Here is a 9,198-nt window from a genome sequence, read left to right as displayed (position 1 = left end):
GGCTCAGTGGAAAGAGCCCAGGCTTTGGAGTCAGAGGTCATGGGTTCAAACCCTGGCTCCACCAATTGTCAGCTGGGTGACTTTGGGCAAGTCATTTCACTTCTCTGTGCCTCAGTTATCTCGTGTAAAATGAGAATTAAGATGGTGAGGCCCCCCCCCGGGGGACAACCTGGTAACCTTGTAACCTCCCCAGCGCTTAGAACAGTGCTTTGCACATAGTAAGTGCTTAATAAATGCCATTACTATTATTAGAACTCATGATCTTCTGATTCCCAGGCCCGTGCTCTACCCATTACACCATACTGCTTGTGATAACGTGGCCATAGTCAGAGCTGGCGCCACAGAATTCAGGGCTCAGGTAACAGTGACCTCTCTCCCTACTCTCACCTCTCAACCTTTCCTCCCCACCTTTTAGGCACACATCTCCCTCTCTAACTCATCTCTCTCAGGGCTAAAAGGCATACACAACTCAGCCAACCACTTTGCTTTATCTGTTTTAGGTTTCCTAGACACAGACAGGTCTGGAAAAACCTTAAGCAGATGATGAGACAGACACTAAAAACCTGTGTTTCGCCCACCAATAACGGGTTGTATGGTCCCTCTTCATTCCACAGGGATATTCCTGCTGAAACAAATTCATTATTTTTGAGTTTCTTAATTTCTTCACCTGAGAAACAATAGTCTCAAATATCTTTGCAGTTACTTCTTTAGAAGTGTTTGAATATTCTTTTCTAGTGTTTAGTATTGCATTCAGTAGGAGTGCAATAAATACCATTACTGGTATCATGATAATCGTACACCTTTTTAGATGTTTGAAAAGAAAGGAACAATACAGCTTAAAATAGATATTCCAAGGGGAAGGGTAAACCATCCAAGATTATTTCTGCTTACAAATTCTCCCCTCTCAGGATATTCCAAGGGGAAGAGTAAAGGTGAACCATCAAAGATTATTTCTGCTTACAAATTCTCCCCTCTCAGGATCACACCTGGAGAGTTTCCAGTACTCTATGAGTTTCCACTATGGGAGGGAAAGTCAAGCAGAGGCATATCCATTTCATTTCTAGCTTGGCCAGTGGCTAATGAGTGGAAGGCAATCTGCTACAAATCAAAACTTATCTGTGCTGGAAAGTAGCAGCACAGGAGAGAGTCGAGTGTGGAGACTCAAGTTTACCACGCAGATGGAGACAATGGTCAACCTCTTCTGTATTTTTACTGGCAAAACTCTGTGGATGCACTACCAGGACAATTGCTGATGGAGGTGGAGCATTCCAGGAGAGGTGTGTCCGTAGACTCACTATGGGTCAGAGACAACTCGACCAGCATTAAACAAGACAGGACAAAACTTCACAAAGTGGTATCTGGACTTTTGGTGTGGTGAATGTAGTATGAGAAATGGCCTTGGCTGAGCAGGGCATCTGATTCCAGTAAAGAAGGGAATGCACACAGAGACTGGCTGTAGCCATCCATGTCCGGGCAAGCAGGAGGAATCTCCTTTATCCCAGAATTTGGATGCCCTAAGGATAACACAACAAACGCTCAGCAGTTGCCGATTAGCTTTTCATTCAATACCGCCTATTTCCGTGTTTAGTTTCGAAAACAACCCACTTACGTCGGAAATTCAAAAAGATTCACTCTTCAAATTCGGCTTGATTGACATATTTATAGCACTCCCATATCCTTTGCCCTTTAGAAAGCAAGAGGAACATGGGGATGTGATAATCCTCTGCCCTTCTTAGAACCTGGGAATTACGGGTCAAAGACACTGCTGAATTCTTGAAGGTCTAACAGTCACCAGAAAGGAAATAATAATAATAATAATGGCACTTGTTAAGTGCTTACTATATGCAAATCCCTGTTCTAAGCGCTGGGGGGATACAAGGTGATCAGGTTGTCCCATGTGGGGCTCACAGTCAATCCCCATTTTACAGATGAGGGAACTGAGGCACAGAGAAATGAAGTGACTTGCCCAAAGGCACCCAGCTGACAATTGGCAGAGCCGGGATTTGAACCCATGACCTCTGACTCCAAAGCCCAGGCTTTTCCACTGAGCCATGCACTAAACAAGGCAGTCAGTCAATTGTATTTACTGAGCACTTACTATGTGCAGAGCACTGCATTAAGCATTTGGGAAAGTATAATACAACAATATAACAATAATAATAATAATGATGGCATTTATTAAGCGCTTACTATGCGCAAAACAAACACATTCCCTGCCCACAACGTGTTTACAGTCTAGACTGCACAGAAAGGTACTTTCCCATCCTCACATACGAAGTCAAGGGCTATTTGTGGAGTTAGTCATTGACTCCTACTTATAAGGAAGAACCAGCTTTGGAAGAGCAAACGAAATCCAGATTTATACATCTGAGCATCCAGTTGAAATGATTAGTGAAAGCTTTTGCAGTCATCACGGAAGAATTTCAGCGTTCTGGTTTGGAAATGAGTAACTTATGATATGAGAACAATTTGAAAATTTTATTTCACATTTATTGGCATGCTTTGGAAATCTATTTTAGGATTAATAGAAGCCATTTCCTGATTGGTAAATAAAGCAAGTGCTGGGGGGAAGGAAAGGATTCCAGAAAGGCATTTCCAATTGATAACATGTGAGAAAGCAACACTTTAAAAATTGCCCTCCTTTCTTCAGTGCTCCATCCCCTCATTATTTCTCGAGCCAACAGCACTGTGCCAACCCTCCAACAAACACAGCTCAGCCCCCATTCCCCTATTCAGAAACTGAATGCTGTTGCTATGAAAGAGAAATGTGCCCTTCTATCTCCACAGCAATAACTCTCTTCCACATTTTAGTCATTTGTCATCATAACTACCACAGCTTTCTCCTTCCTGCCCCTTTCCTGTCTTTCACTTCTCCAATCAGTTCAGAACACTGTGGCTAAGGAATAATAAAGCAACCTCCTCCTGTTGCTTTGACCACACTTTTCTTGGCCTTGCTAGTCACCTCGCCATTATCTCTCAAATTGAATTTAGACCTCTTCCCCTCTGTTCCTGGCTAGATCTCTTTTCTCACTCCTCTTACACGCTCCACCTTGTTATTATGTTCTTTTCTAGCACTCTTCCTTTATGAGGTTTCATCTTCTTCCAGCACCATAAAACCTTCCTGAGCTACCCAAATAGTTGAAACTAAACCCCACCTTAGGGTTTCATCTTTTCAGTTTAAACAAGGGGACGGAGGTGATCAGGGCTTGTCTACTGAATAGTCAATCAATCATGTTTATTGAGCCCTTTCTCTGTGTAGAACACTGTATGGAGAATGACACACTTAGTAGACATGATCCCTGACCTTGACAAGTGGTTTCACTTAATGTTAAAGTTACCATTTTCGTAAGAGTGACCTAATGGATTTTTCAATCAATCGGTCAATCGATAGAATTTATTGTGGGCCTCTTGTGGGCACAGCATCATGCTAAGCATATTTTTTCAGGAAGGACATTGCTACAGAAGGAGATCGGTCCTCCTTTCTGGGCATGGAGGAGAGGCGGGGGCTATTAGATGGGACAGTTTGAATGAGGCAGCCAGGCAACCACAACATTTCATAGCTTGTGAGCCCCTCAAGGGACAGAGGTCATGTCTAATTCCCATTTGTACTTGTTTTCCCAGCCTCCATTCCCTGTTCTACCCAAGGTAAGCCCAGAGCATGGGCCTGGGAACCCAGAAGGATCTGGGTTCAAATCCCAGCTCTGCCACCTGTCTGCTAAATGACCTGGAACAAGTCACTTCACTTCTCTGGGCCTCTGTTGCCTCATCTGTAAAATTGGGATTAAGGCTGCGAGCCCCACTTGGGGCAGGGACTGCATCCAACCTGATAACCTTGTATCTACCCCAGTGCTTGGCACATAGTAAGTGCTTAACAAATACTGCTTTTATTATTATTACTTCTTCCCCCAGCATCATCCTTGTCAGAATTACAAACATGAATGGGGAAGCATTAGCACGGTCTATTCCCTTCCTTCTCCATTTTCCAACAATAATGGTGGTATTTATTAAGGGATCATGATGTGTGCTAAGCACTGAACTAAGCACTAGGGTAGATACAAGGTAATCAGATTGGATACAGTCCCTGTCCCACTTGGGTGATAAAGTCCAAGGTGAGAATTAGAGCTGGAATTAGAACTCAGGTCCCCTGATTCCCAGCCCCATCCTCTGTCAATCAATCATTCATTCCATCATATTTATTGAGCACTTACTGTGTGCAGAGCACTGTACTAAGCTTGTACTAAGCTCTGTCCTGGAGAAGCAGCGTAGCTTAGTGGAAAGAACCCAAACTTGGGAGTCAGAGTCATGGGTTCTGCCACTTGCCTGCTGTCTGTGTGACTTTGGGCAAGTCACTTAACTTCTCTGGGTCTCAGTTCCCTCATCTGTAAAATGAGGATGAAGCCTGTGAGCTCTACATGGGACACCCTGATTATCTTGTATCTACCCTGGAACTTAAAACAGTGGTTTGCACATAATAAGTACTTAACAAATGCCATTATTATTATTATTATTATTATTATTATCATACATAAAGTGCTTAGTACTGTGCTCTGCACATAGTAGGCACTCAAGAAATATGATTGAATGAATATACAAGGCGTAGATAATAATAATAATGATGGCATTTATTAAGCACTTACTATGTGCAAAGCACTGTTCTAAGCTCCGGGGAGGTTACAAGGTGATCAAGTTGTCCCACGAGGGGCTCACAGTCTTAATCTCCATTTTACAGATGAGGGAACTGAGGAACAGAGAAGTTAAGTGACTTGCCCAAAGTCACACAGCTGACAATAGGTGGAGCTGGGATTTGAACCCCTGACCTCTGACTCCAAAGCCCGGACTCTTTTCACTGAGCCACGCTGATTCTCATATATATCTATCTATCTATATCTATCTATCGATCTATCAATTCTGTATATATGTATATATGTTTGTATGTATTTATTACTCTATTTTACTTGTACATATTTATTTTATTTTGCTAATATGTTTTGTTTTGTTGTCTGTCTCCCCCTTCTAGACTGTGAGCCCACTTTTGGGTAGGGACCGTCTCTATATGTTGCCAACTTGTACTTCCCAACCGCTTAGTACAGTGCTCTGCACACAGTATATATACATATATACTATATATAGTATATATAGCATGTTCTCCTGCAGTACAACGTTTGTGTTCCAGAAGCACGTCTTGCTATGGGAAATGCCCATGAGGTTAACCACTGATTCAGTGGGAATTAATAGTTTAGGAGATAGACAGGTGGTTCAAAATTACCACCATGACTGATATTTTTTCAAATGCCCACATTATCGACTTCCTGATACTGGCAGAATGTATTAAACCCTAGCCATCCATTACTTTTCAAGTATTATATCAAGTACTGAAAAGTTGGAGAATTATAATTCAATATACATTTAATATATAGTTCAATAACACACAATATAAAGGATAAGCAACACTTTGCCCTAATGTCAATTAATGGATCCTGTTCTATCAGAAAAGACTTGCTTTGTGGGAAGAATGTTCCCTCATTCTTCCATTGGTCCATATCTAAATTGCATAATGAAATCACCTGCTAGAATTGAACTGTTCTAGCTCTAACTTGTACTTCCCAAGCACTTAGTACAGTGCTCTGCACACAGTAAGCGCTCAATAAATACGATTGATGATAAGATGACATCTTGGGTCCACATCAGTAGACCACTTCCCTTACCAAGGAGAAAATCAGATTCAACCAGAGTCATTGAAAAGCAATTTGCCAGGCAAAGCCCCTACAGGGAGCATTCTGTCTTTTTGTTCAACTCTTTATCTTTGTTGGGAACCTCTTCGATTCCCTCATTCCAAATTTGCCAGACCACAATCCCTCCCCATCTACAGAGCCCCCACACTAATCCCTCCTTCTAAAGAAGGCATTCTTGGAGTAATTCACAACACTCATGTGTTAACACTCACAGATATGCTGACTTAAATACACCATGCGTTATTTACTTATTATTTCTTTACTTTTCCATATTTTTGCTATTATCCATTGCCGCTCTTCTCCCATCACCCCACCTGTAAGTGATTTTATCAGTCAATCAATGGTATTTACTGAACGTTTTCCATGTGCAGAGCAATGTACTAAATGCTGGGGTGAGTACAATACAAGAGAGTCAGGATAAAGAACCCTTCACCACAAGGAGATTACAGACTTAGAGGAGGAGACAGGCATGAAAATAAATTACAGATGGGTCGATATGCAAATTTTGTGAGGCGGGGGAGTGGATAATGTCAAAGTGTTTATAGGATACAGATGCAACCGTTTAGGCAACACCAAAGGGATAGCTTAGACATGGAAGTGAGGGCTTAGTCAGGGAAGGCCTCTCGGTGGAGATGTGATTTTAGTAGGGGAAGGTGGGAAGAGTGGTCATGAAGAAAGAGGGTATTCCAGGCCAGGGGGAACTTCCTCTTCAAAACTAACAGACAATTATTCTCCCCACCTTCAAAGCCTTATTAAAACACCTCTCCCCCAAGAAGTTCTCCTAGACATTCTTCTTTGCCTTTTCTCCTTCGGTGTCACCTTTGCACTTCATTCATTCATTCATTTATTCAATCATATTTATTGAGCACTTACTGTGTGCAGAGCACTGTACTAAGAGCTTGGGAAGTGCAAATTGGCAACGTATAGAGACGGTCCCTACCCAACAGTGGGCTCACAGTCTAGAAGGGGGAGACGGAGAACAAAACAAAACATATTAACAAAATAAAATAAATAGAATAAATATGTACAAATAAAATAAATATAGTAATAAATACATACAAACATATATACTTATATACAGGTGCTGTGGGGAGGGAAAGGAGGAAAGGCGGGGCCTCCAGCCTTCCCAGTACTTGCTTTTGAATACTTTATTCACCCTTCCCTCAGCAGCCCCACAGCACTTATGTACACATCCATGATTTACTTCTTTGTATTAATGTCTGTATCCAACTCTTGACTCCAAGTCCGTCGTGTGCAGGGAACGTGTCTACAGACTCTGTTCTATTGTATTCTCTGAAGCACTTAGTACAGTGCACCGCACTTAATAAGCACACAATAAATTGGAATGACGGAGAGGGAGGACGTGGGCAAGGGTTTGGAAGTGAGAAAGACGAGATCAAGGTAGAGTGAGTAGGTTAGTGTTAGAGGGGTGAGTAGGAAATCAGCAAGGTATCCCGGCTCCACCGCTTGTCAGCTGTGTGTCTTTGGGCAAGTCACTTAACTTCTCTGGGCCTCAGTGACCTCATCGGTAAAATGGGGATTAAGACTGCCAGCCCCGTGGGACACCCTGATCACCTTGTAACCTCCCCAGCGCTTAGAACAGTGCTTTGCACATAGTAAGTGCTTAATAAATGCCATCGTTATTATTCTTATTATTAAAGTGGGTGGAAGGAGTTGTTAATACATTATAATATAATATTCTCAAGGGCAGCAACCATGTCTTTTTAGGTCTATTATACAATGCCAAGTGCTTATTACAATGATTCTGAGCCCCCTGAGGGACAGGACCATATGTAATTCCACCTCCTGTGCATTCTCTCTGAGCACTTAGTGCACTACTTTGCAGACAATAACTGCTTAATAAATACTATTACTGCTACTACTACTGCTAGACTTCTAGACTGTGAGCCCGCTGTTGCGTTCGGACCATCTCTATATGTTGCCAACTTGTACTTCCCAAGTGCTTAGTACAGTGCTCTGCACACAGTAAGCACTCAATAAATCCGATTGAATGAATGAATACTGCTGGTTGGCCAACAAATACTACAGATTGATTGATTATGTACAGCCCAAGTCAGAATCCGAGGTAGGAGCTAGTAGCTCACTGGACCTCAAGGAGTCTGATCCTCCAAGGGCCAGCCCAAGATTTCTCAGGATCAGAACTCAAGTCTTCTGATCCTCATTCATGGCTCGGTGGAAAAAGCACAGGTTTTGGAGTCAGAGGTAGTGGGTTCTAATCCCGACTCTGCCACTTGTCAGCTGTGTGACTTTGGGCAAGTCACTTAACTTCTTGGTGCCTCAGTTCCCTCATCTGTAAAATGAGGATTAAGACTGTGAGCCCCATGTGGGACAACCTGATTAACCTGTATCTACCCCAGTGCTTAGAACAATGCTCAGCACATAGTAAGCACTTCCCAAGTGCTTAGTACAGTGCTCTGCACACAGTAAGTGCTCAATAAGTATGATTGAATGAATGAATGAATGAACAAATACCAACATTAATATTATAATTATAATTATCATTATTATTATTATTATTATTCTCTATACTAAACCATACTACCTCATACCATGCACGGTATTCTGGGTAAATCTGAAAAAGACTAATAGGAGAATTATTGATTTCTTTTTCATTACAATATTCACAGCACCAAATCTCGTCACTTCCTTATAACAACAGTAATTCAGCATAAATGTTGTTTCACCCATGGCAATATTGCTATTGTAAGCTGATGGAGTTTGATCACTATTTTTGTTTTAATTTGTTCATGGGCTGATCTGCCTGTACCTAATCCACGAATATTTCAGATGCAAATTTCCAACTGGGAAGCAAGAGGAAAGAAGTGTCCTTGCTGAGTTTCTGCAAGCCATTCACTGGGATGATGGAGAAAGGAAATGGTTTTTCTGCATCTTCTTTAGGGCGAGAAACATCGTTGACCCGTTGGAGACCAAGAGAAGTTCACCAAGTCCCTTAGACTATTACACATCGGTATGGATGTTTGAGTCTGAGTTGAAAGTGCCCCGACTTACCCTTTCTCCCTTCACCATCATAGTCAAGTGGAGCTTTGTGATAGTCCCTGTCCTGTGGAGCCTATTCTATATGCCCTATTGAGGGTGTGGCTGAAACTTGCAAGTTGCTATTTGATTTTTTTCCCGATCCAGAAGGAAACACTTCTAATTCCATAGACTAGAAAAATCATCAAAAAAGTCTACCAGATAGTTAAAGGACCTCTGCGTGCTAATGACTGTGCTATGGAGTCACAGAGACTTCACACCAAATGCAGGAGATGAGACTTCTAGACTGTAAGCCCACTGTTGGGTAGGGACCGTCTCTATATGTTGCCAACGTGTACTTCCCAAGCGCTTAGTACAGTGCTCTGCACACAGTAAGCGCTCAATAAACACGATTGAATGAATGAATGAATGAGCAACAATAAACTCATCACATCGAGGTAATGCTCATCAA

The 9,198-nt window shown here is 42.1% G+C and overlaps 1 non-coding gene across 1 annotated transcript; it reads left to right on the top strand.

Moving 5' to 3' along the window:
* Window positions 1-968: 968 nt before the first annotated feature.
* LOC119926406 lies at window positions 969-1,106 on the top strand. Its single transcript, XR_005450284.1, has one exon. It is a non-coding gene; the product is annotated as a small nucleolar RNA SNORA7 (small nucleolar RNA).
* The last annotated feature ends 8,092 nt before the right edge of the window (window positions 1,107-9,198 follow it).

The sequence above is a fragment of the Tachyglossus aculeatus genome, chromosome 3 (genome assembly GCF_015852505.1).
Source record: "Tachyglossus aculeatus isolate mTacAcu1 chromosome 3, mTacAcu1.pri, whole genome shotgun sequence".
In the NCBI taxonomy this organism is placed as follows: domain Eukaryota; kingdom Metazoa; phylum Chordata; class Mammalia; order Monotremata; family Tachyglossidae; genus Tachyglossus; species Tachyglossus aculeatus.
The sequence above is the reverse complement of the archived record's forward strand: the minus strand, read 5'-3'. Positions and strand labels throughout refer to the sequence as shown.